General features: G+C 53.4%; 1 protein-coding gene across 5 annotated transcripts in view; it reads left to right on the top strand.

The window, feature by feature from the left end:
* The window catches only part of RAI1 (retinoic acid induced 1), a 93,794-nt gene that overhangs the window by 37,835 nt on the left and 28,641 nt on the right, over positions 1–27,318 (top strand). For 2 of the 5 annotated variants that reach the window (XR_007497539.1, XM_049776754.1), the window contains exons 2-3: positions 21,577–21,649; positions 24,691–24,845. The exons of 1 other annotated variant lie outside the window; for it this stretch is intronic. The gene's annotated coding sequence lies outside the window, so the exon portion shown is untranslated. Of the gene's footprint in view, positions 1–21,495; positions 21,650–24,690; positions 24,846–27,318 lie in introns of those variants that run through there. 2 more of the 5 variants (XR_007497540.1, XR_007497541.1) reach the window with 2 other exon arrangements.

A 27,318-nucleotide genomic window follows, 5' to 3' on the forward strand; every position in this document is an offset into this window, starting at 1 on the left:
AGCCACTCAGCCTTCTCCAAGCACCTGTTCGGTTCCTACTCTGGCAGGCTGTCCTGGGTTTGAAAGGCTCAGCAGTGAACAAGGCCAGACAACCCCTGTTTGTAAAGCTGGTACTGGAGCTTTATTGGGGGGGGGGTTACCCAACTGTTCAGAACTTGCTTCTGGCTCTGCGCCCAGAGTTCAGCCCTGGTGTTTTCAGGGGAACATATGTGATGCCAGGGACCAATCTCAGGTCAAGCTGTATGCAAGGCAAGTGCCCTGACCCCTATACTATCTATCTCTCCAGCTCCCTGGTGCTAGAATGTGGATGCTGAAAACATCAGTCAGGCAGCAGGGAGCTCTGACACCCAATTGCACACAAACCCTGCCCATTGGGTATAGTCGTGGTGTTCCCCACTCTACCCATTAGCACAGTGTAGAACTAGATCCTCCAGAACCCACCACCCCTGTGGAGTGAAGTCCACCATTGGTCATTATGTAGGGAGCTGATTCAACCCCTGGATCTGCAAAAAACAAAACAAACTGAGGGACTGAAGTGATAGAACAGTGAGTGGGTAAGGCACTTGCCTTGAATGCGTTTGACCCAGGTTCAATCCCCAGTATCCCAAATGGTTCCCCAGACCACTAGGAGTGATCAATCCAGAGCACTGCCAGATGTGGTCCATAAACCTACCAAACAAAAGGAAAAAAAAAAAAAAAACCAAAAGCTGAGACAGAGATGTTGGTGTTTCTCAGAGCAGCCAGTGTACCATAGGCATCCTGGAGTACAGCATACCCACAGCCCGACAGTTTGTGGGCAGGGCAAGGTGCCAACTGCATGACTGACTGCTGGGCACCAGAGTCCAGGATAATCTGCTTTATTTCCCTGGGTGGGAAGTGGAGGCCCTGGAGAGGTAGGCTCTCCCCAAGCTTGGAGCTGGCAGGAGAGGGGTGTGCAGGGAGAGCCCCTGAATGAGTTCAGGCACAAGGATGCAAGGTCTGACACTCCCATCCCTATGTGGGAGGCCATGTGACTTCGAGCAACAGAGCTGTTGAGGTGGGGGTATGGTTTGGAGGCTCCTGTCCTAGGCCCAGTTTCTCTGGCCTGAAGATGGGAGTTTGGGGGACATGGAATGAGACGGCCCACCTGGCTCTGATGCGAAGGTGCCCTATTATGGATGGGAGGTTTAGGTGCAGTGCTAGAAGTGGCAGGAGAGAATGTAGGGAACACCCCATTCCATGAGCTGAGCCTCGGAAAAAAGGGGTGAGGGTTGAAGGGAGCTGGATGCTGAGAGAAGCACTCTCCAGGAAGCTCAGAGAGCAAAGAGGCATCATGAATGCAGAGTGTGCGCTGGGGCCCTATGGAATCTAGTGAGAGGGTCTCTGTGCCTAGATTTTGGCTCAGGCCACTCTATCTTGTGGGGGCAGGATGGGGGGGTGTAGAACCCCAACTAACAGCCCTGCTTCCTGTCCTGCCACTGCCTGCCCTCCTCCGAGGACTTTCCCCAACTCCACAGCAGCCACCACTTGCAGCTCAACAGAAGGGAAGTTGGGGCTTGCATTTTGCCTCCACAGTGCCTGTAATCAGCCCCACACAGCCCCGCCGCAGGCGCCCATCAGGCCTGCTTCCGGAGACTACTTGAGGTACACCTGCTCGCCGCCAGGAGAAGCCTCATCCATCAAAACAACCCCGGGCGGGGCTGCGGGGCCGTCTCAGTCTCTCCTTCTGTGGTCTGGCCCTCCAGGGTCTTGGCCGGCTGCTGCCCCACTACCTTCGCTTCTCCCACAGGGCTCAGTTTCCCTGTCGGACAGAGGTGGCAGGGCAGGCACTCCCAGCTCATCCCTCTGGGCCACTGCCTTCAGCCCCACCCTCTCCTCTCCCTTTCCAGAGACATTATAAATCAAACGACTTAGAACGTAAGGCATCAAAAATTCTGAAACCTTCATCTATTATTAACGCTGACAGTAAATTCCCCCTCGGAGCGTTTTACATAGCAACTGTTACCAGGACTAACTGGTGGAGCTGCCGCGCCAGCCACCACAGCGTGCAGCTCTGGGCAGGATGGCGGTGGGCCCTGAGCTGGCAAGGCAGCCCTGCTGCCACCTGGGCACCCACCAGGCTCTCCCTAGACAGTGGAGGCAGAGGGGCATGGGGCAGTGGGAGCCCTGGGCAAGGGAAATCAATGCTTTCCTGTTGAAGGGGAGTCAGCTCCGCTTTAGGGGATCTCTGTCAGAGGTGCCGAGGAGCCTGTATCCTCTTTGTCTCAGGGATGCAGGCAGAGAGAAGGGTCCCCGGCCTGCTGGAGTGGGCAACCTGGGTGCCAATCCTCCACAGAGCCGGGTGGATGAACACTGGAAAAGGCTTCATAAACTGAAAGGGGCTGTGCAGATGTTGTTTACCCACGGACCCACCTGTCAGCTCCATGTGCCCGAGTGCCTGTTTGTCTGCCGGCAGTATCTGGGCACCAGGGATTTGAGACAAAGACAAAAGACCCAGTCCTTGTTGTGTCCGGTTGGGAAGGAGACAGGCGCGTCAGCACCTAATTGCATTGAGTGCGATAATCGATGTGTGCAAGGAGGAGGCTTGATTAACACTGTCGGGAGGGGGAGCCGGCAGGCCGCCTCACAGGGACCTGAGCCTCAGCAGATTTTGAAGAATGGGGGTGTGAGTGCCCATGCCATTGCCCAGGGCCCTGATACAGATCCCCCCACATTTGTCACTGGGCTGGGGACTGACCCATTTCCCAGGGGGACTGAGAAGGGAACAGAGCGAGAAGAGGAAGCTCAGATGTCACTCGTGGGAGGTGGAGCACATTTGCTTCTGTTTCAGGACCCCGGGGAGCCATGGAAAGCTTTAAGCAGGAGGAACAAAGTGGGGCTGGGATGTGGGGGAGCCATGGTTCAGGGACCCTGGGGTAACTTCTATCACTGCTGCTGGTAGAGGTGAAGGTGCTGCCCTGGCGGGAAGCGGAATGGTCCCACCACGATCACAAACCACTATTCTCCACTTGTTGTTTGTTGATTCATTGGGGACCAGCCCAAAACGAACAGATGCTAGAAAGGAAGGACAGTGAGCAAGGATCTGGGTGTTGCTGGAGCAGCGAGGCTCATGGTGGAGGAAGGTCCACCCATGTTTGAGGAGTTCTTGCTTTTGCGCTCTCTCTCTCTCTCTCTTTCTCACTCTCACTCTCTCTCTCACTCTTTCTCTCTCTCTGTCTCTCTCTCTGTCTCTCTCTCTCTCTCTCTCTCTCTCTCTCTCTCTCTCTCTCTCTCTCATTCTCTTGCTCTAGAAAGAAGAGCATAAACCAGGACACAGACTGGGTTGGGCAAGTGAAGGTGTTGGTTGGCAGGTTTCCTCTCCAGCACTGAATAATCTATGCTTGTTGCAGGAAAATCAACACAGAGATACAAATCCTAAGGAAATTGTGCTCCCTGGACCCCAGTGCTGGCAGGGCTGCAGTTGAGACAGAATTCTTTCCATGTTCAGCTGTTCTTTGAAAACGGAAGTGATGGCATCGTCTCCACATCCCTTTGATGACCCCCTTTTGTCACCTCACACATTGGGAATTATTGCCCGTGTCCTCACATTTACGGGGTGATGTTTACCCAGAGCCAAGGCGCCCAGAGAGGAACCGGGTCTCAGAATAAATTCAGTGTGTGTTTACAGGGCAGAGGCTGCCACTGTCCAGACCATGGTCTGGACATGTCCACACCATGGGTGTCCAGACATCCACCACTGGCACTCAGCACAGAGGTTGCTGACTAGAAGGTACTGATTGAGCTCAGGTCAAAGTCACACAGACTTACTGGACCCAAACACTGACCCACTCTAGTGCCCCTTGGCCTGGTGGGAGCTCATGGAAGCTCCTGGAAGCTGGCAGCAGCTGGCAGTGCCTGGCCCATTCCTTAACCTTCCAGGGGCCTCCACCCTGCCTGTTCTCAGAGGCCTGCCAAATGGGACCCACCAGGAGCTGTGCAGCATCTCAGAGCTAGAGGTAAAACCCAGCTCTGTTCTTGAGCCTGTTCCTCAACCTCTTTGACCCTCGGTTTCCTCAGTCATCAAATGTTGGCATAGCCTGATGTGCTGCCCTGCGTGGTCCTGGCCTTCAGCCAGGCTGAGCAGGCCCCCACCTCCCAGCCAAAGAATTTGGGAATGGGCTCTTTCTGGAAGGAGCCATTAGCAGAGGTGTGGTACAGATTGGCCAGCAGTGGGTGCCCTCAAGAGAGCTGCCTAACAGAACGAGAGCCCCCAAAGCCTCCTGGGCCTAAGCCCAGGTGTTTGTAGTTTGTGTATTTGTGTTTGTAGTCAAATAGATTCAGTCCCAGCTCCTCCACTCTGTATCTGTGTGACCTTAGATTAGTTCCTTGACTCCTCTGTGTTAGAGTCCTTACCTCCATAGGACTGGAATTGATGATAACTCCAGTACTGTCTTGAGGGTTGGAAGTGTGGTCCCTTGCAGCTGGGCTTTTCACTTGTACTCAGGGGCCAGAGTGGCAGGCGCCTTTCTAGTGTAAGGTTCCCGGCTCATGACTAACTGTTGAACCATGAGCTTCTACCTCTGGCATCACAGCCCCAGTGCTTGTGTCTGCCAGCCTCACACTGTGCTGGCACCAAGTGTATTGTGATGGGACTAGAAGTCAGAGTAGGGAGGATGGGTGGGGAGATAGTTGGGCCTGGGAGGGAGCCAGCTAGAAGGAGGAGGGAGCAGGTGCTCCATGCATGGTCTCCATGTGTGCCAAGGTCCTAAGCACAAAGGTGGTGCTGTTTGAGGAACAATCTGTGCTTCTGTGCTGTTGGCGCCTGGATTTACAGCTGGGAAGACTGGCAGGTGAGAAGGTGTAGACATCGCCTCCTGAGAGGTGCCAGGGGCACAGAGGGGCCTAGGCAGGGTCAGAGCTGAGAGAGAGGCTGGAGCCTGAGGGAGTAGCAGAGGGCTCCCCCAGGACAGAAAAGGGGGATGACTTCATGCACCCAGGGGCCCAGAGACTGAGCTGGAAGTTCCTGAAGGCAGATGGCCAGGACCCTGAAACTAGCATTGGCCTCAGTCGCAGCTCAGCATTGTACTAGCTTGGGGCTAGACTGCAGCATCCACCTGTCTGTTGCGTGACCCAGCAAGAGATGGGGTCTTGACGTTTGGAGCTTCTACTGTCTGTGTGACAGACAATCTGGTCAGCATCTCTGGCAGGAGGGAGATGTTTTCCTAGAGTGGAAAGCCTGAGGGTGATGTGGTCTCTTAGGGAGCCTATTAAGGAGGGCCTTGGGAAGGGGCAGTCTGGAGCTAAGGAGATGGGAGGTGAACTGAGTGGAGGGAGTGGCGTATGCAAATGTCTGGGGACTGTTGATTCCGGGATCTGGACAGCAAAGGAGGATGGGGGGATGGAGGGAGCCCCAGTGGGGCAGAAGAGTTGGTCCGGAGCACTAGCTGTGCACCGGGCCTGGAGCCAGTCTCCCATCCTGTTGGAGCTTTTCTATGGCAGTGCAGTAGCTGGGCCTCTCTCAGAGCTGTGCCTTTCAGGTCACAGGATGAGTCAAGGTCCACCACCACCACCACCCCCAGCCTCCCAGCAGTTGTTTCCCCATCCTTCCCTAGTACTGCTGCTCCAGGAGGTTCCAGCAGCATTGGGAGCTGGAATTCAAGTCCAGATTATGGATCACGTGGCCTCAAGTGGAGGTCTTTCTGGGAAAATGCTCATTCCCCAAGGGGCAGAGGGTATAATTCAGGAGTAGAGCACATGCCGTTTGTGTGTGTGTGTGTGTGTGTGTGTGTGTGTGTGTGTGTGTGTGTGTGTGTGTGTGTGTGTGTGTGGTAAGACGCCCTGAGTTCAATCCTTACCTCCCCCACCTTCAAAAGATGTTCTTTGGTCCCCCGAGCCTGTCAGGAGCGATTTCTGAGCCATAGAGCCAGGAGTAACCCCTGAGCTACTGGGTGTGACTCAAAAACAAAAAACAAACAAACAAAAAAAAAGATGTTCTTTCCTGCAGCACAAGTTTGTACTGTTAGAAACAGGTTAATAGGAAATGATATTTCCTTGCATATCTTGAAACCTACCTAGTACCCTTCACCCCCAACTTTGCCTAGCAGTAGGAGGGCCCTCTCAGATGAGGGCACAGAAAGAAATGTAAGGAGGGTAGGTGGATGTATGGCTCTTGTGAGTTAAACAGCGGCTCTCTGAAGGCCCCAGGAGTTGGAGGCCAGGCCTGTGTGGGGGTGAGGGGTAAATAATAACGTTCCTGCCCACCAGACGCTCCTGTTTGGCGGCAGAAGAGGAAGCTCAGGTAGGCGCTACACAGCTCTGGATGTTCAGGGAGCAAGGGACAGATGAGCTTGGGAGGCAGCAGGGCAAGGGTGGCTGGGAGGAGGCACAGAGGCCTAAGCTTAAGCGAACCTGTTTGAACAGCTGGGAGCCTGGCCTGCCAGCAGCAAGGAATCCAGAGGCTTTACAGCCAGAAATGGTTCTGCTCACAAAGCCCAGGGATCTTGTCCAGAGACCAGACCACAGTGAGCCTGGAATGCCCGATGTGCTAGTCAGAACAGACGTGTGTGTGTGTGTGTGTGTGTGTGTGTGTGTGTGTGTGTGTGTGTGTGTTGCCTAACAGACATCTTCAAACCAAGGAGGTGCCCTCATGAGGTCTGTGTCTAGGACAGCAGCAAAGGTGTTCACTGCAGTCACCAGCAGCTGGAATGGCTGTCACAGAGAGACGCAGAGCACATGACAGTTTCCCTGAAGGCACGTGTCACTTTCACTCAGATTTCATTAATCGAAGTGGCCCCACGGACAAGCCGACTCCCTGTGCGCTCACGCCACAGCCGGGGATAGTGAGAAGTGATGAAAAGTGTGTGTCAGAAGTGCCTGGTGGAGCTGGTGGCACTGCCCATACTTCAGGCTGCCCATACCCTAGACTTAACCCAAGCAGAGGAGCTTCACAAGGCACCAGACAAGAGGAGACTGAGGTCTCATTTCTTTTTCCTTTTTCTTGTTTTGGGGGGTTTGGGGCCATACCCAGTGTTGTTCAAGAGGTTTTTCCTGCTGGGCTGAGGGGACCATTTGGGATTGGAATGCTTGAGATTGAACCCTTGAACACAGCCAGTCATGTGTGCTGTATCCTATTCACTGTACTATCTTTCTAATTCAGAGATCTCATTTCTTTTATCTCTTAAATTTGTGTTGACTTGTAAGCAGAGAAGGGTAGGAATCCTAGGTGAGCAGTTGATGGGATACTGTGAACTAAACACGTCCATGGGTGATCTGGCTCACATGAGAGGGACAGCACTGGAGGCCCCATGCCTTTAGCAGAGGTGATTTGCCCAGCTCCATTGGCCAGAGTTGGAGTCCCCACCTGCTCAGGGGAACAGACCACCTTTTCCACAAGGTCTGTCTCTCCAAGTACTGTTTATTTTGTGTGCCCAGGACATAACTTGGCTATTCCTTTTTCCTTTCTTGTTTTTTGGGGGTGGGGTGGGAGAAGGGGAGCACACTCAGCTGTGCTCTGGGCTCACTTCTTGCTCTGTTCACAGGGGTCATTCTTTGTGGGATTAAGGGACCATATGGGGTTCCAGGGATCAAACCCAGGTCAACTGCAAGCAAGGCAAGTGCTCAACCTACTGTACCTCTACTCCAGCCCCTATTTCTTTTTCTTCTGCAGGACAGCTGGGTATTTATAGATAAAGGATCCTTTTGGGGGGAGCTGGAGAGGTTGTATAGCGGGTAAGGCATTTACTTTGCATGTGTCCAATCTGGATTTGATCCCCAGCATCCCATACCCCTTGAGCACTGGCTGGAATGATTCCTGAGTGCAGAGCCAGAAGTAACCCCTGAGCATAACCAGACATGACCCCATTCCCAAGACAACCCTCTCCTGGATACATAGCAAGTATTCCAACCCTTTGAGCCATCTTTCTGCCTTACCAGTTCAGGGATCTTAGGAATCAGCCTGCCATGAACATTCTGGAATATTTGGTTTGGTAGTGTTATATAGCATTTCCTTTAGCTGTTGCCTGGCCATGAAGCTGCCATGCTCTTGTGGCCTAAAATAAGGGTACCTGGACATGGAGAGAAACCCAGGCCTGGAGATATAGGGAGGGGACAGAGGGTGAGTTGGTCCCTCAACCTGCTCAGCCTCAGAACCCAGAAGTATTCCCATTAGAGTCTCATTTTCCATGGACTCATAAGATGTCAGAACCCACCCACCCACCCAAGTGCTGTAGAACAAGACCAGGCACCTAGGCTGTATGTTTATATCATACAATACATACCAAGGAGGATCTTCCTCAGGGAGCTGTGTAGGGCCTGGCACTGGTCTATGTACTTTGTTTAGTGTGTAGGACTCAGTTGTTTGTGTGAGCTCTATCAGCCCAGCTCACACAGTGGAACTGTCTGACCACCCTGTTATTTGAGTTATTTGGGCTTCTCAGAATGGCCTCCATAGCTGAGTTCCATTCTGTTCCACACCCTGCACATGCAGGCTGCCTCATGGGATGGTGAGACTTACCCCTGTGGCATTTCTATTTTAGCCCTACCTGGCAGTCAGTGCTCAGGAGCTACTAGAGACACAGTGCTCAGGGGTCATTCTTGGTGGTGTTGGAGAAACTGTCATTGCCCAGGGAGTGAATACAAGGCCCTCATATGCAAAAAAGGGCTCCATGCTTAGAACTATCTGCCCAGTCATATGGAATTTCTTTAAAGAGGACCCAAGAGAAGGTCATTGTTTGCCCTAAAGGAATCCAGGAACACAGAGTAGCCTTAAAAACAGATCTCTGGGGCCCGGAGAGATAGCACAGTGGTGTTTGCCTTGCAAGCAGCCGATCCAGGACCAAAGGTGGTTGGTTCGAATCCCGGTGTCCCATATGGTCCCCCGTGCCTGCCAGGAGCTATTTCTGAGCAGACAGCCAGGAGTAACCCCTGAGCACCGCCGGGTGTGGCCCAAAAACCAAAAACCAAAAAAAAAAACAAAAAAACAGATCTCTGGCCAGGGCGATTTCTGAACTGAGAGCCTGGAGTAACCCCTGAGCACTGCCAGGTGTGACCCCCCCCCCAAAAAAAAACAAAAAACAAAAAACAGATCTCTGGAGCTTCACCTGGTGCCCTCACAGGCCACATGCCAAGATCAAGGTGGAAGAGGCTAAAGGCACTCACCTGGTAGCCAGGAATTGGGCCTTGTTTGTGGGAAGATCTGGGTTCAAGTGTAGCCTCTGATGTGGCATTGGATACCAGCTCAGTGCCACCACCTCATATAGGAGTCAACAAAGGACGTGCTTGCCAATGGCCCCCATCCTAAAGAAATCCTCCTGCCTGCAGTCAGGATGAGGCTCCAAAGAGATTTTGCCATTTGACCAGATGTATTTCCCTTCGCTTCACCCCTCCAGTGTTGCTAGGTTTTTGTTCTTGTTAGAATAAAGATATGACATAATATGCTTTCGATAGGCAGCCTCCAGTCCGTTCTGCATGACCCAGGCACTGGGTGACCCTGAGACCTCTGCACTCTTGGGAAGTGAGTCGGGCACTGAGTGGGCAAAGCTGGCCAGTCAGAAGAAGAAATGCACTTTGTCACAGATATGTGGGGACTTTTATGTAAATGCTTTCAGCACTGAACAGGAAAAAGAAAAACGAGGCTTTGATGTCCTCTCGTTCGGGTGCGATGTCACTCTGGCGCGTCTGCGGCTGCTTTTATTAAGGAGCTGTCAGCTGCTCTCAGGCTAGAAACCCAGGGGGCCCTTTGGACAGGAGGTGGCCATGAGCTGTCTGCATAATGCCCAGCCTCTGTGTGGGCATGTGGGCCTCCACCTCTAAAGGGCAGAGGGGACTGTGGATGGAGTCCTGGGCACTGTGCCAGGCTGGGGGGCTGGGGACATGGATGAGCCCACAGGGGTTTCTGGGATGGCCAGCTCACTGGCAGGCCTAAGGGGACACAGTTCTGGCCACCACATAGCCATAGCATGTATGGGATCTGGGGGATGGCCACCGGCCTGGGGGCCCATCTGGGGAGCTATGCATGGAAGGATCTGCAGAGGTGCAGGGACAGGGACATCTGGCAACTGAACCAGTCTGTGAGGGCTGAGAACTTTGCAGGTCTTGGGAGGTGAGCCACAAAGGGTGGCAGAGGTCAGCTGGGAGAGGGAAGGGGTCAGGGTTGTGGGTATTGGTATCAGTGGATCGTGAGCAGGAGACTGCAAGTGAGAAAGAGGACATATAGATTTGGACTCATAGAGTTGGGCACCATTGAGGGAAAGAAGGATAATCCAGGCAGGATGGCATTGCCAGTGGACAGTGACACACATAATGGTTCGTGCTTCTGCCAGGAAGGTGAAGACTTCCGACCCTGAAGCCCACTAGCCTCTCCCAGGCTGACCCTCCTGAGCAGTAGGAACTGCATTTCTGCAGTTCCCAAGAGGAATCTCCAGGGGTGACCTGATTCTGGGGTCTGGATGAGCCTTTTTTTAATTTATTTATTTTAGTGATTGAGGTTCTGTGATTTATGATATTGTTAATGATGGTGCCCTGTGTATATCATTTAAACACTATAACCTTACCATTGTGCCCACTTCCAACCCCCAGAACCCCAACATCCCTTCCTTTCAAATCTCACCTCCCCCAGCTCAGTTATATGGATCAGTTATCCTGTTGTGTTGCCTTTGGCCCTTTGTTGCTATCTGCTGTGTATCTTAAGTCCCACATATGAAAGAAATTATTCTCTATCCCTTTCCTCCTGACTGACTTCTCTCAGCATGGTATCCTCTAGTTCCAGCCACAGTTTTGTCCTTTTATTAGTGTTGGGGATGGGGACCATATGTGGTGCCAAGATTGAACGTGGGCTAGCAAGGCAAGTGGCCTACCTTCTGACCTTTCACTCCAACCCCACCATGACTTCTTTTTTTTGTTGTTGTTTTGTTTGGTTTGGTTTTGGTTTTGGTTTTGGATTTTGGGTCACACCCGGCAGTGCTCAGGATTTACTCCTGGTTCTATACTCAGAAATCGCTCCTGGCAGGCTCAGGGGACCATATGGTATGCCGGGATTTGAACTGCCGTTCTTCTGTGCCTAAGGCAAACGCCTTACCTCTGTGCTATCTCTCTGGCCCCACACCATGACTTCTTGATTTTATCCACAGTTGGGCATTTGGATCGTTTCCATGGCTATTTCACTAAGTGCAGAAATGAATATAGGTGTGCATATATGCTTTTAGATGAATTTTTGTGTTTTGGAGATAGATGCCCAGTGGCATTGCTGGGTTCTATTCCTCTTTTGGGGGCCGTGCCCAGGGTGGGGTTACTCCTGGCTTTGCATTCAGGAATTACTCCTGGTGGTGCTCGGGGATCATATAGATGTTGGGATCAAACTTGGGTCAGCTAGGTAAGCAAGGCAAGCACCTTACCCACTGTACTATCTCTGTGGACCCTCTATTCTTTTTCTGAGAGGTCTCCATTTTGCTTTCCACAGAGGCTTCTGAATCAGATGACATTCCCACTAGTGGTGTATGTGGCTTTCCACAATCCTGCCAGCACTGGCTCTTTCCAGACACTTTGCTATGTGCCATTTTCACTGGCAACAACATTTTAGTGTTGTTTTGATTTGTAGTTCCCTAATCATGAATGACAGTGAGTACTTTTTTCATATGCCTATTGGCCATCTGTATATCTTCTTTGGGGAAGTGTGTGTTCATCCCTGAGAAGCCTTCTAAACCCTCATAAGAAGGTGAAAGAGGCCCCAACTAGCACCAGCTGAGTGTTGCCCATGGTGCTCTATTCTCAGGGAGCATGTATACCCCTATCTCTGTATCAATGGTGACTCTCCATCACCCAGAACCCAGCTTCATGACTATAGCTCTTGTCAAAAAACTCAGAAGTGGGCCAGGCAGATAGTACAGTGGGTTGGACACTTGCATTAATGCACCTGACCCGGCTTCTATCTCCAGAACACTATTTGGTCCCTGGGCCCACCAAGAGTGATCCTTAACCACAGAGCCAGGAGTAAGCCCTGAACACAGATGGGTATGGCCCAAAAACTAAAAAGAAAAAGAAAACTTAGAACTTTTGATCTTTTTTAAAAAAATGTTTTATAGAGAATATAAAGAATAAAATAAGGGGCCAGAGAGATAGCATGGAGGTAGGGCGTTTGCCTTGAATGCAGAAGGACGGTGGTTCAAATCCCGGCATCCCATATGGTCCCCCAAGCCTGCCAAGAGCGATTTCTGAGCATAGAGCCAGGAGTAACCTGAGCACTGCTGGATGTGACCCCAAAACAAAACAAAATAAAAAGAATAAAATAAGAAACTCTAGAGATACCATAGCAGGCAGGATGTTTGCTTTGCATGTGATCAACTTGGGCTCCAATTTGGGTTTACATATGATCTCCTGAGCATCTCCAGGAGTAATTCCTGAGCACTGAATCAGGGATACTCTTGAACATCATTGGGCATGACCTGTCCCCCCCCCAAAAAAAAAGAGCAAAATAAAAGCCCTTGTGATGGGACTTTGCCCCATAAACATTATTTTTACCCCCACTCTTTTTTTTCATAAAGTTTTTTTGTTTTGTTTTTTGGGTCACACCCAGCGGTGCTCAGGGGTTACTCCTGACTCTACACTCAGAAATCGCTCCTGGCAGGCATGGGGGACCATATGGGATGCCGGGATTCCAACCACCATCTGTTTGCATTGGCTGCATGCAAGGCAAATGCCCTACAGCTGTGCTATCTCTCCGCCCCCCTCCATAAACAATTTTTTGCCCCCTTCATAAACATTTTTTAAACATTTCATCCAGTTTGTTTAACAAACCTGTGATCTTCAAACGTTGAGGATTCATTCGTTTTTCATTTATCTTTCATCATATATCAGGTTATGAGAATTTACACAAGAGGCAGAAAAAGGTCTTTGGAAATAGCAATTCTAGGATTCAAGGGTCTTGTGCTGCAATGTGATCCTACAAAAATCATGCACCTTCTCTGAGCCCAATTCTGCATTGCTGCAGGAAGAGGTTGAAGATGGTCTTCCAGTCTCCATTCAGAGCCCACACCTGGGGTCTCAGTGTTCTCCCTGTTGGGAAAATCTATAATGTGTGGCAGGATGGGTACAGGGCTACTGTCACCCCCCACTTGGGGCAGCCCCTGGAGTGGGAGGTCTGGGAGGATGCTGCATGTGTTGGGAAAGGCTGTGAGTGGTTGCAAAGCCTCAAGATACAGGCAAGGGTAGGGTGTTTGCCTCACATGCAGCTACCCTAAGTTCAGTCCCCGCCATCCCATATGGTCCTCCAAACGCTGTCACACAGGGAGAGGAGTAACCCCTGAGCATCACTGCGTGTGGCCCCAAAACAAAAACCAAGATGCAGGCATGTGCTCAGCAATGGAAATGTTCCTTCTGTCACAGGTGTGACTGAATGAAGGCCCTTCCTGAAGCTTTCAACAAAGTGCCTGGAACCTCTCCTGCCAGGGTGTGCTTGCTGGTCCAGCCTCCACAATGCCATGCTCCCTTCCCTCTACGGCTAACTTCATAGACCTCCCCTGTGCATGGTCTAAATTCTGTTCTTGTGTTGAGATTCATACTCTCTGCCCACCCCCACACACCTGGCAGTGTTTTGGGGATCATGTGGTGTTAGGAATAGATCCCATGCAAATTAGGTGTGTAGTTCAAAGCCTGTTAAGCTATGTATGTGCCTAATACCAGCCCCAGAAGGTCATACCTTTTAAGCAGGGCCCCCATTTTCACTTTCTACTGGGCTATGCACATTATAAGCTTGCTTTGCCCCTAACTGCAAGATTCCTTGGCACTGTCCTAGAATTGCCTGACCTGACATACCTCTGGGAACCTGTGTGTGAGTGAGGGTGGGCTCTGCTGCCCATCTGGGTTAGTATTCTGCACACCCAGGGGTGGAAGTCCTGGCTGGAATGGGGAGCAGGCGGGGCAGGAGCAGGGCTGAGCAGTGGCCAGACACAATGAGGAGACATACTATTGAGACTGATGGAAACCACGCCAAGCACTCGGGCTGCCCTCCTGAGAGGAGAGAAGGTTCACATCGGAGGTGCTCAGATGCACTAGCTGTGCTTGTTGCCAACTCTCTGCCTTTGTCCCTCAGTCTTGCCCGGGTCACCTGGAGTGAAGAGGCCTGGTGACAATATCAGGGCTTGGAGGTGGAGGAGAGTGTATCATAGGGAGGGGTGGAAGGGCCAACAACCTCCATAGGATAGAGGGACAAGAACCAGGGGGCAGCTTCCCGAGGTGGGTGGCTGACTGGCCAGTGACCTCAGGCTGCCAGAGGCCACCCAGCAAAAGTTAAGAGGATATCATAGAGGAAGAAGGAGTTTGGGGAGAGAGAAGAGCCTATAACTTCCCTGGGGTACTGGGTCCCCAGAGTGGGAGTGGCCGAGGTGACCCTGGGAAGAAAAGGGACTCAGGGCTAGAGTGATGGCCCAAAGAGCTGAAATGCATGCTTTGTACATAGCCTGGGGGGAGAGGGGTGGAGTCCAATCCCCAGCATGGAAGGATCCTCTGGGCATTGCAAGGAGTGACTAACATGCAGAGAGGCCTGCTTAAGACCCAACTCCCCCTGCTCCTTCCTCCCTCCTGTCCAAAAGAAAGCAAGGAGTTGGGGCTCTGACTTTTAAACATTCCCAGTTGTCCCTGAGCTGAGCAGTACAGCTCTCCACTTTCTACCAGGAGCGTCCTGCACAAGTCACTGTCCCTATTGGGCCCTGGCAGAGGGGCCTACATTGTGTGGCCCTGCCCAGGCTCTAGCCTGCAGAGTGGGGAAAGGCCTTGTGCTTTCGGAGGCCACAAGGCCTAGAAGGAAACAGGTCTGCCCTTGTCAGAGCAGCTGCTTGAAGGCCTCTGCCAGACATGCCCACAAAGGAGGTTGTGGAGTCCAGAGCCCAGGAATTGACTGAAAGGACTGCTTTTCACTTCAGGGAAGCCTTTGAGGCCTCTGCTACCTTGCCTTTCCCAGTGGGTGTGGACAAGAACATTCTGAGAGACAGAATGGGGAAGCCAGGCCTGGGATCAGTGCAGCATGTTCGGGAGCCAGCTCTGCAGAGGCCCCAGGCTGGGCACCCGGGAAGAGGAAGCTAACTGAGCCATCAAAGGCTTGAGATCCAGGCACTTCCCAGAGCAGAGCTGGCGAGAAGCCAGGTGGCAGAGTCTGAGAGCTAGAAGCCCAGCCTGGAGAGGGGTGATGCTCCCAAGGGAGGCCCCGGCTGTGAGGATGGCGAGGGTCTCAAGTGGAGACTGGAGTGGCTGGTGGCAGGAAGAGAAGGACTGCAGACGAAGAGGAAAGGGGGATGGTGGGAAAGATCTGGGGAGTGTCGGAGGCTCAGGGCACTGAATCCAGGACTCTGGAGGTACAGAGAGGGTTTGCGGGTTGGAAGAAACAGGACTTTGTCTGCAGGAGGTGACCTGGGCTATGGAAGGAGAAAAGGTCATGGAGACTGTGGGAGAGGACAGCTGGCTGAGCAAATGCTTCACATACCCAAGCCCCAGTTTGTGCTCCCTTGAGCGCTGCTGGAAATGACCTCTGAATGCAGGGCAGGAGGAGACCCTGAGCAGTTCTGGGTGTGGCTCAAACAGAACACCGAAAAGAAAAGGTCAGCTAGAAAGGAGGCCAAAGACTGAGATGGAGGCCAGTGAAGGGGACACAGGTCAGAGCCAAAGGGCTCTGCTGGGTCCACCACAGATAGGGGTTGCCCCCTGGGGCAGAGGGATCAAGACCTGTCAGGAGGACCTGGGGGCCAAAAGTGCACAATCAAGAGCCATCCTGAGCAGCTGGGGTCCTTGTCCATCTGCTGGGGTAGGTCGTTATTCTCCCAGAGGGCAGTGGGGCTGCTAGGCCTCAAGGACAAAGACAGGCGGGGGCAAGAGAAGGAGCTTGTGGCTGGGAGCTTAATGGCCCCGAAAAAAAAAAAACATAAAACTGGAGAATTATGGGGAGACATAAACAGAGCTGTCAGGCATTAGCTGCAGGGAGATGGCTCAGCCTCGGGTAGAGAGGCTGGCGGCGGAGCTGGGATCCTTGCATGTGCATAAAAAAGACAGAAGTTATAAAAGGAGGGAGATTAAGAAGAAGCTGCTTCCACGCTTGGGCTCCCTGGCTGATTCCTTTCTCACAGGGTCTGAAGGCCCTGTGGCCTGGCCAGGTTGGGGCTGGGGTGTGATGATTGGGTGGAATGGGGGGTTGTGCAGGAGGGAGGGCTCCAGGGCTCAGGTTAGCCGAGGGTCCAAAGACAGAGGCGGGACCGCCCCAACAATTTATGGGTGCTCACACACCCTGCCATCTTCATTTTCACTGTTGCTGCTGATGTCATTAGCCAAGCACTAATGGGCTTAAATTTCACCTTAAACCATCACCACTGTCCTCAGCAGATGACAAATGGTCTGTTTGCCGGGCCTGCAAAGCTGCCAGCATACTCTGCGCACGCACCCTTCCATGCCTCGTGTAGCTTTCTGGCCCCCAGTGAAGGGGTCCTAGAGACCTAGGGACAGGGTCCACTGACAGGTCAAAGGAATTTCCAGGGGCCCCTAGGAGCCCTGATGGAGGGGAGGGCTCAGAAGAGAGAGACTGAACAGAGCTTTGGACAGCCTTGGATGATTAAGGTTGGGAGGTGGAGCCTGGAGTCTGGTGTTCCTTGTCCCTGTGGGACCTGGTCAGGATTGCACCCCCTCTTTTTCTTCTTTTTTATTTGTGGTTCCAGTGATTAGACCCCATGCATGCAAGGCATGTGCTTTACCACTGGGCTGGTTGTGCCCTTTGTTTTCTAACCCAGACATCATGAACAGCAACTGCAGAGGGAACCCATGGTCTTCAAGAATGATGTGCTGAGTTCTTTTTTTTTTTTTGGGGGGGGGTGTCACACCGGCAGCGCTTAGGGGTTACTCCTGGCTCTAGGCTCAGAAATCGCTCCTGGCAGGCACAGGGGACCATATGGGATGCCGGGATTTGAACCACGGTCCTTCAGCATGCAAGGCTAATGCCTTACCTCCATGCTATCTCTCAAGAATGATGTGCAGAGTTCTTAAAGCCTCAGGGAACTTGTATTTTGCTCAGGTTAACCAAAACAGCAATGACTTTGCTTGGAGCTACATTTCTTCTTTCCATCTGTCCATCTGTCCACCTATTCACCAGTCACTCACTCATTAACAAACATGTGACCCATGATACTAGACCTCACTCACATCCATCACAGGACCTGAGAGAAAGCAAGTGGGAAATCTTTAAAATTTGGTTTGTTTACTGGGGTGATAGCACAAGTAGGCAGGGTGTTTGCCTTCCATGCAACCGACCCAGGTTTGATCCCCAGCATCCCATATGGTCTGCTGAGCTTGCCAGGAGTGATTTCTGTATGCACAGCCCTTTCAGATGTGGCCCAAAAACAAACAAACAAAAACAAAAACAAGGTTTGTCTGGAATCTCTCTGTCTCTGTTTTGCTCTCTGTCTCTGTCTTTCTCTGTTTCTCTCAGAAGGCTCTCAGAGAGAGAGAGAGAGACAGAGAGAGATCAAACACGGGTTTTCAAACATGCAAGGCATGCCTGCTCTACCTTCAGGCCACTACATTTAGTTTGTTTGGGAGATGACGAATTTTTTCATTGGTGGTTCTGAGAGTGGGAGCAAAGGCATTCCGAGAACCATGGTGGGAAGCTGAGGGCAGGTCACGTGGACCCACTAGCCCATCTGGTCCCTGGGGACATTTACCTGAAAAGGCAGAGAGAGGAATAAAGACAGAACCTAGCAGAAAAAAATACCAGGTGAGAATGGGGAAGGCGGGGCTCCCTGCTAACATTTGCAAATGTGCCTTTGATTTCCAGTGAGGGTCACGTGACCCAGGAGCTGGCTAGTATTTTCCCACCATTAGAACTGGCTGTTGGGGCTGGTATACAAAGCCCTCCATTTCCCGTGGGACTCTTCTGGAATCTTGCTTCCTCTCAAGTAGCCACTAGCCCTTCATGACTGTGCTGGGAACCATACCTTGGTTACCCTTCCACAGCTACACCTGTGAGACCCAAGCCAGAGGCACTGCACCACTGTGCAGGGCTTTGGTTGTCCACTATCCTCATGGTGAGACAGGATGAGGATGGTGCAGACATATGGGTGGGAACAAACAGGCTGGAGACCGGGACTGGGGGATGGGAAAGGAGCTCTGAGCCACTGCTGTGCCACATGACCCTTCTGCCTCAAGGACTCAGACCTGTGGCCAGCTCAACTTGCACATGCAGGAGCTATGAGCCACACTCAGGCTGTCTCTACTACTGGGCACTTAGTTGAGGCCCATCGCTGTCTTTGTGGGACTGGGTTGCCAGCAGTTGGGAGAATGGGCTCTGGGGAGATCTGCAGACTCTCCTCTTCACTGGTCCATGTTCTGCACTGCTGCAGTGGCACCTCTTTGACATGTGTCTGAGTGTCATTCATTCCCTCACTGGACCTCTCTACCCAGGGCGCCCCACAGTCATCAGCCCAAGGGTTTTTGGTCTTCACTAGGGCTCACGAGATCTGCTGCTGCATGCCTCTTGCATCTCACTATATTCAGCTATGGCCATGTTTCCCCTTGTGTTCACTCCAGTGCCCCTCCTCCCAAGAGGCTTCACCTCTTACCATCTCCTCTCCACCTCTGTGTACTCAGGCTGGCTTTCTCCTTGATGTTCTCCTCCAACTTGTGCACGATGCATGGCCTTCTTCACATTTATCCAGGAGGCTCTGAAACTCATATCCCTCTCCAGCTGTGCTGTTCCTGACTCTGTAATGACTCATTGGTTGCATGAATGGGAGGGTGATGATTGGACAGATCGATAGACAGATGGATGGGCTGTGAGGGTGTGTATTTTATGGGTTATGAGTTTTTTGGGGGGCGGGGTTTATACCCAGATACACATATGAAGCATGCACTTTACCTTTAATCCACATCCCTAGCAGGTAGGTGAGTATGTGTGAAAACAAGGGTCAGATGGCCTATGGAAGCACCAGGAAATAGTTATTATTTTGGGGGCAGTGTTCAGGAGTGCTACGGAATTACTCTTGGCTATCTTGAAAGGACCATATGGGATTGATCCAAGGTGGGCTGTGTGCAAGGCAAACACCCTTCCAACTACATCATTGCTCTAGCCCCTAGAGCTATTATTTTTGTGGGTTTATTGTTTTTTGTTTGTTTGTTTTTTGGCTTTCTGGAACATACCTGGAGGTGCTCAGGGTGTACTACTGACTTTGTGCTCAGGGATAACTCCTGGCGGTGGGGCTCAGGGGAACATATGGATACCAGGGATTGAACCATGTGTAAGGTAAGTGCCCTCCCTGCTGTATTATTGTTCTGGTCCTGAACTCAGAAGTTGAGTTCTGAGCCTTGAGCTAGTTCCTGTCCCTCTATGGATCTCAGTTTTCTTTTTTGTTTGTTTGTTTGTTTTTTTGTTTTTGTTTTTGGGTCACACCTGGCACACACACCTGGCTTTATGCTCAGAAATCGCTCCTGGCAGGCTCGGGGGACCCTATGGGATGCCGGGATTCGAACCACCAACCTTCTGCATGCAAGGCTAACGCCTTACCTCCATGTTATCTCTCTGGCCCCGGATCTCAGTTTTCTTGTCTGTAAAGGACCCTAAGACCCTAACCCCCCCACCAACCACCAGTTCTTTGCTAAGAGGCTTTAAGATCGGCGAATGAAGGTAGAAGGCCAAAGGCAGCAAGTGAAGGAATGTGAGGACAGTGTGTGAACAGGACAGGTCAGCCTGAGTCCCAGCCTCTCCCAGAGGTCCCCTTGCTACTGGAGATTCGCTGATGTCTGCCGTTCTTGGGTCCTGGATCCTGGCCCTAAGTAGCAGACTTGGAGCCAGACCATCCTGAGTGCAGATCGAACTGTAGGTAGCTGCTTACCAAGAAATTTCCTTTGCTTCTAGGCTGTAATTGTGCCATGGTTAAAAGAGTGATGATTGTGGGTTCCTCCACATCGCCTGTGTGCTCACTTGCAGTGTGACAGGGATGCTCAGCATTGAGAGGGCACCAAGAAGCATGGGACTGAAGATTCAAATGACTCCAAGAGTGGCTGCTGCCCAGCACCCTGCAGAGGAGTCCTTCTCAGTCACAACACACACTGTTCCTTCCCCTGGACTTCTCACTGGGTCATAGCTACCTTCAGGAATCACCCTGAAGTCTGCGTGTCATGGGACCAACCCCACAGCCCCAGATTACAACTCTAATGTGAGGCTTCCCATCGTTCAGCTGGTATTGTGCCTCTCCCTCTTCCGAGCTGTGTCTCAGGTGCCTTGTCTGCCAGACCGTGACTGTGTCGCTAGGCCAGCCCTGGAGCACTAGGAGGGAATAAGCTGTGAGGGTGACCGTGACTTAGCACTTTCATGCCTCTTTTCTCGATGTCTGGTTCGCTCATCTGGATGAGGCTGGCCCTTGTCATGCTTCCCCATTTGACGGGTGAGAAAACAGAGGCCCAGAGAGTGGGGGTGACTCACCTGAGGCCACACACAGTGTTAGCTGCTGAGTCTTGGGTACTTCATGTTCTTTCCAAAGACTCATGAGACACCAGTCTGGAAAAGGCCAGCCTGGGAGCCAGGCAGAACACAGGGTCCTTTCTGAACCCTCTTTCCATGAGCCTGGGGTTGTGGGGCCTTCAGCCAGCCAGCCGAGGCTGTTCCACTCGAAGTGCCAGGCCTGCTCAACCACACTGCCTGCTGGGTGCATCCGCCCACTGGGCAGGGATACGAGACTCCTGCCCACCTGGCCCTGCCTCTCCAGCCAGCACGGACCAGTCAGGGATTTTCCTGAACTTTCCCTTCTGTTAGAATCACATAAATATTTACCTTTTTAAAATAACAGCTTACTTATTGGGCCCTCCTCTTCTAGGCACGGCTCCCATGACTCTGTTCATTGTCTCACGTCATCTCCACTCCGCCCTTGGAGAGAGTCACTCCTTTTTCACACAGGCAGAAACTGAGTTAGGGAGGCCAGGGGCTTTCTTGAAGCCCACCTCTGGGAATGGTGAGCTGAGGCTTTGTCCAGGCGTCATGGCCCTGAAGCCTCTGCTTGTCAGTGTTCTCACGTGTGCTACCTTGGTGCTGATTGATGGTCAAAGGACAGCACACAGCTGGCGGGGATAGAGCTGAAAAACCAGGACACAGAAGCCAAATTACTGAGGCTGGAGAGATAGTACAGCATGTAGGGCACCTCTGTCTTGCATATGCAAACCTGATTCTATCTCTAGCATCCCTGAGTTTGCCAGAGATATCAGGAGTGATCCAGTGATTGCCAGTGAGTACAGAGCTAGGAGTAACCTCTGAGTAACCTCTGCGGGGTGTGGCCCCCAAACAAAAACAAAGTGAGCCTATAGACACAGCTTTACCAGGATCTGAGTCGGCCCCCAAACCTGGGGTTGTGGTTTCCTTGTCATCAAATGGGATAATCCCTGGCCTGCCCTTTGCAGGATGCAGGGGCTGGTGTCTCTAGGCTTCCTGGCCTCATGCTTCCTTTCAGGGAGCCTGAAATCAAGCTCTTCTTTAACCATCTTGTCTCGCCCAGGAGGCAGTCCAATATGACCCATATAATGAACGTTTTTCAGTCTGTAGTAAATTTCTCATGTTCCTGGAAAATAAATGGATTCCTTTCTGTGCTGTGCTTTTCTCTCTCCCAGTTTGAAGATGCTCTTCTATGCATGAAAACCTTCCTTACTCTCTCCAGTGCTCTGCATGTGGAATTCCCCAAAGGTATTGCCCTCAGCCCCCCTCAATTGGGATGTTTAGGGGATCTCCAACTTTTCACTCCTGCAAAAGCTGCTAGAATTCCTTGCCTGTTATAGGCCACTATGGGGCCTGGCTGGGTCAGCCAGCACATGTGGTTTTTATTAGAATTGGTATTGCTAAAGAAAGTGTACAGGCATAAGCCTCATGTCCTCAGTCATACCAGGTACTTCTCTCCCCATCCTTGCCAGCTGGGTAGATGGCATCTATTTTGTGTCAGCATAGCCAGAGGGGCTGTTGCTTCTAAGTGAAGCTGAACAGATGTCTAGCTTGTCCCGAGGCCACTGCCCGCAGGTCCATACCCTCACTGGTGATGTGACTTGGGCAATGGGTTTCAGGTTTTTGGGTCCAAGGTTCTTCATCCAGAAAACAGGGTGTTCAGAAAAAAATAATACAGGGTTTTGAGTACTTTTTTTTTTTTTTTTTTTTGGTTTTTGGGCCACACCCGGTAACGCTCAGGGGTTATTCCTGGCTATGCGCTCAGAAGTTGCTCCTCCTGGCTTGGGGGACCATATGGGATGCTGGGGGATCGAACTGTGGTCCGTCCAAGGCTAGCACAGGCAAGGCAGGCACCTTACCTCTTGCGCCACCGCCCGGCCCCGGTTTTGAGTACTTTTATGCAGCTGAGCTTGGTTTGCTCCCGAGCACTGCATATGGTCCTATCAGGAGTTATCCCTGAGCATAGAGCCAAGAATAAGCCCTGAGTACAACCGAGTGTGGCTCCCAACACAAAAACAAAAATATACAAAAAGAAGGATGGAAAAAAAGATGATAATGATATTAAGCCTTTGAAACACTGTGAGAATGAAATTTGTAGGTGCAGTATATTGCATAAACTGGCTGCTTTTTACTCTGAGCTAGGGAAGTCTTGAGCCCCAGCTCTGGGGCTGCTGGTTGGCCTAGATTTGTACCTTTGAAAGGGATCAGGGAAGTGAGATGGTTCCTGGCTTCTCCTTGTCCTGAGAAGGACAGGAGCCCATGAGGTTGGCAGTTAAAGTCATTGCAAATGTAGCAGCATTAAAACTCCTTTATCAGTTGTTGCGGCCAGGAAATTCTGCCCAATGCAGGTGTGGGTGGCTCCGACCCTGCAGCCTAAAGAGGCTTCCTTGTTCGGCTCAGGTCCTGCAACACCTCATTGAGCTGGCCTTCAAGGCTCCATTAGATTTTGGTCTCTAGGGTATGGCCTTGAATGACCTTACCTCACCTCCACCCCAACAGAATCTGCATCTTATTTTTATGTTATTTTTTTGCGGTCACACCTTGCAATGTTCAGGCTTTACTCCTGACTCTGCAATTAAGGGTCACTCCCAGTGGGCTTGGGGAACCTATATGGATGCTGGTGACTGATCCCAGGCTGACTGTGTGCAAGGCAAACTACCTCCCACCACTCTGCTATCTCTTCAGCCCATATTATTATGATGCACAGTCGTGTGTGAGACTCCAGCACAGAGGATACCCAGCTCAAGGAGATATAGCATCCAGCCAGCAGGGCAGACTTAGAGTCTGCCAGCGTGGGGAAGTGCCTTTCACAGAGCCCTTCCTAGAGACATACAGCTCTCTGTGAGAAAGAATTAGATTGCTCCCTATGACACTACCAGGGTGCTGGAAGGTACTGCCTCTCCTGGAGCCTCCACCATTGTTACACCCTCTCATACTAACTCTTTCCATGTGGTGTTAATAAGCACCATTTTCAGGGCCATAGAGAGAGAGTTCAAAGGGCTGGAGCACATGCCTTGCAGGCAGAAGGTTCAGGTTGGATCCCTGGTCCTGTCTGGTCTCCTAAAAACCTCCAATATTAACACCCCACAGAAGCCTCCAACTGTGCACCCTATCCCACCCCCAATTTAAAAAATACTCTGTTTTATTTTGTTCTGGTTTCGATTTTGGGGTTAGCTCAAGGCTTATTCCTGGTTGAACTTAGGGATCGTTTCTTGCTGGAGATGGAACCCAGGCCACCCATGTGCAAGGCAAATGCCCACCTGCTAAACTATTGATCCAGCCCCATAAGAACAGTATTTAACTGAGAAATATGAAACCCAGAAAGGTTGAGTGAATTGCCCAAGGCCAGCTAGCAGACCGAGTTTTGAGCCCAGGTAGTACAGCCTAGCCTTAGGTGCCTACAGTGGGAGTTCAAGATGGGAGGTTAATAGTTTCCGCACCCCAAAGCCCTCCCTGTGGATCCTTGCGATTGGCTGGCTGCTGTGAGATGTGGTCTTTCAAGACCTGAAGCAGCCTCCTGTCTCCCATGCCATCACCATCAGCCAGTCGGCTAGCCAGGGAATTCTCCTGTGATTCCCCAGTGCAAGGCCACTGAGGGGTCAGGCAGAGTCTGCTATGTGTAGCTGGCCGGGGTTTCTCTCCCCCCACCCCGTGCAAGTGTCCGGGAACTCAGGGGCAGGAAAGGTCTGGTGGAGTTAGAGGCGAAGGCCCAACCTTGAGCTTGGGAAGGAGGAACATGCCTTTAACCACGGGAGAAAAACAGGAGTGTGGTTTAGACCGGCCAAATGCTGGGCTCAGACGGTTGCTGTTGCCTCCTTTCTACTCATAAGCACCTCACATTTCACAGCTGTGCGGAAGTGAGGAAGCCAGCCAGGATGAGGTGGCAGCCGAAAACCAAAGGCAAATATTTTCCGTCCTGAGCAAGGGCTCCCCAGGCAGCTCAGGGGCAGTGGTGGGACGGGGGGTTGCTTCCCCCAAAGGTCAGTGCTTCTGGATACCAGGCGATGGATGTGTCTTGGGTGCTGGCCATGGCCTACCCCCTCCTCAGAGGAACTGGGGGCAGCAGGGCCTTCCAGCTGAGCCCTGACTAGAAATGGAAATTCCCTTCCAGGGCACCGGGGCCACCTGCCAGCAGGCCAAGAATACAGGGTAGACTCTACAGCATAGCCAGCCAGGGGGGGTCCCCATCATCTGTCCTCAGGTTTATCACATCAGAACTGGGGTCTCCCTGGGGAGGGAGCCATAACTGAAGTCCCTAGGTTCGTGAATCTCTCCTGTCTTCCTCACAGCCCATTCTGAAGAGTCCATGGCTGTGTGAAGTGGTTCTTTGGACAAAGGTGGATAAACGAGGCCCGTGTGCACTGGCGGTCTTGCTTGCTGTGCTGATTCTGCAGCCCCAGGAGCAATGCTCCGAGGAAGCCTGCATGGGAACGTGGCACCTTAGGTAACGGGGAGGGTGGGAGGAAGGTGGTGGGAGAGTTGGCAGCATTGGGCACTGGGACCTCTTTCTCGAGTTCCCCACCACACCAACTCCTGCCCTGGTTTTCTCCCAAGAAAGTCAGCTTCGTGATTTCCTAAGGAGCAAAGGGACCTTGCTGACATGACATCTATCTCCAGCTCCCTCACGTCCAGTGGCCCAGAAAAAGAGCACACCAGCTCAAGGCTCTGCCCACAGGGCTAGGGTGAAGGTTGGAGAGGACCCCTTCCTTCTCAGAGCTCAGGCACCCCACCTGAAGGTGATGCCCCCTCCTACATTGGCAGCTTAAGGGTGAGAAGTAGAACCTTGCAAGGCACCTTTCCTGTTGATACACGTGCCTAGCTCTACCAGGAACTTGCTAAATCCTGGGAGCCCTGGGTCCAATCTGCTGAGGTCGGGGGGGATGGGCAAAAGCCCCTCCCTAGCTTCACCCTGCCCTCAGAGTTGGGGTCCTTACCCCCAATTCCTGGATAGGTTTCCCCTTAGGCCGGGGGCCCCCACTCTGCCCTCATATCTGTACGCCACACTCTCTACTCCACTCGCAGCCTGCCAGGTTTTGAAAAGGGTTTCCTTTGGGGGGGGGGGGGGATCAGCCCATCGCCTTTCCTTAAGATGAACTGGGTTGCCAAACAGTGTTCCTTCCTGCCACTAAGCCCAACAGCTCCTCAAGCTGGAATGCCCTGTCCTTTCTCCCTCTTCCTCTGGTTGTTCACCCCAACACAAACACCCGGTGGCAGGGGGGGGCGGTCTGAGAACCGACTCCCCACAGCAGGGAAGCTGGAGCGGCCTCTAGGATTGGGCTATGAGTCGAGTCTGGACAGCATCAAGTGACCCATAAGTGCCTCCAGGACTTCGGGGCTCAGCAATCCGAGGCCCCCCACCTAGGGATTTGGGGTGGGTCATGAGAGTGGACTTGAACTTCCTGCCGCTTCATTCCCCCCTGGAAGGGAGGAGGGATCTGCGCTGCCGCCAGTTGGGGAAGGGGCGAAGGTGGGCCGAGCCACGCGGAGGGGGGTTCGGAGGGCTGGGGAGGGAGAGGAAGGGAGCCCCCCTCCGTGCCGTGGGGCCGGGGCGCGCGCGGAGTTGGCGTGCAGGCGGGCGAGCTGCCTTTGAAATGGTGTGTTTGTTTGGGGCGGCTCGGCTCGGGAGGAGGAGGTTGGAGATACGGGGGGTTGGGGGAGGCAGCGCCCCACTTGGCGCCGCGGCGGCCGCCGGCGGAGGGTCCGTGTCGTGTGTGTGGGAGCTCCCGCTTCGTGGAGGCCTGGAGCCGGGTGGGTGGCGAGGGCCCGAAGGGGCTCGGGGCTCGGGGTCCGGGCCGCCGCCCCCGTGGGCAGGGGCGAGCCGAGCGGGCAGCCCGTCCGTGCGGGGAGGCAGCGGCGAGGCGAGCGGCCGGGAACGCGGGGCTCCGCGGCGCCGACTCGGCCCCTGCCAGGCGGCGTGAGCTGCGGCCGCGCGATGCCCGCGCCGGGCCGGGGACCGGGGAGGCGCTGCCCAGTCCGGAGCCGCCGGCGAGGTGAGCAGCCCGGCCCGGCCCTGCACGCGTCCTCTCGTCGGCTGCGCTGCGCTCACCCGAAAGGGAGGCCGGCGGGCAGGCCGAGCCGAGCCGAGCCGAGCCGATCCGATCTGCAAAGGGGGGCAGCCCGGTTAAAAATAACCCTGGCTGGCTGGCTGGCTGGCTGGGAAGCCGCGCGCTCGCGCCGCGCCTCGCCTCGCCTCGCCCGGTGCCAGCGGACTCCAGGGGGGTGGCGCCGGGGAGAGGAGCGGAGGGAAAGGGAAGGGAAGGGAGGGGAGGGGAGGGGAGGGGAGGGGAGGGCAGCGCGGGATTCCCCCTCCTCGGCGGGGCGGGTCGGACCGGGGTGCCCGCCCGCCCGCCCGCCTGCCTGCCTGCCTGCCAGCCTGCGCGCGGCTGGCTCGGCTGCGCGTGAGCGGGGCCGGGGCTGGGGGCCCGGCCGGGGCGCCCCCTTCCTCCCCGAGCCCTGGCGGGCGGCGTGCGTGGCGCATTATTTATTTACGAGCGTTAATGGGCTTCTGCGGGGCTCGGGGTGGAGTGGGGGGCGAGCGAGAGATTAGAGGGAAGGGGCCCCAACCCCTCCAACCCGTCCAACCCCGGGCCCGGAGGTCGCGGTCTCCGCCCTCTGCGCCGCGCCGCGCCGCGAGCCTTTGCTGCGGGCCTTCGCTTTGGGGTTCCTCCCCCGGCCCGGGCGCCCTCGGCCCTCGGCAGGCGCGGGAGGGGCGCCGGCCCATTCATCATCATCTCGGGCCAAGTGGAGTGTGCGAGGAACAGCTGCTTCACTCGGCTGGCTTCCGAGGGCGGCTGCGGCGGGGATCGGGGAGATGAGTGATGGGGCGCGGGGGCCCCCGCTCGTGGCCGGCGCGGCGCGGCGCAGCGCCCCCTGGCTCGCCGTCCCCGCTCGGGGCGCCCCGCTGCTCGGGCGGGAGG

Source organism: Suncus etruscus, chromosome 7, assembly GCF_024139225.1.
Source record: "Suncus etruscus isolate mSunEtr1 chromosome 7, mSunEtr1.pri.cur, whole genome shotgun sequence".
Taxonomy (NCBI): Eukaryota; Metazoa; Chordata; class Mammalia; order Eulipotyphla; family Soricidae; genus Suncus; species Suncus etruscus.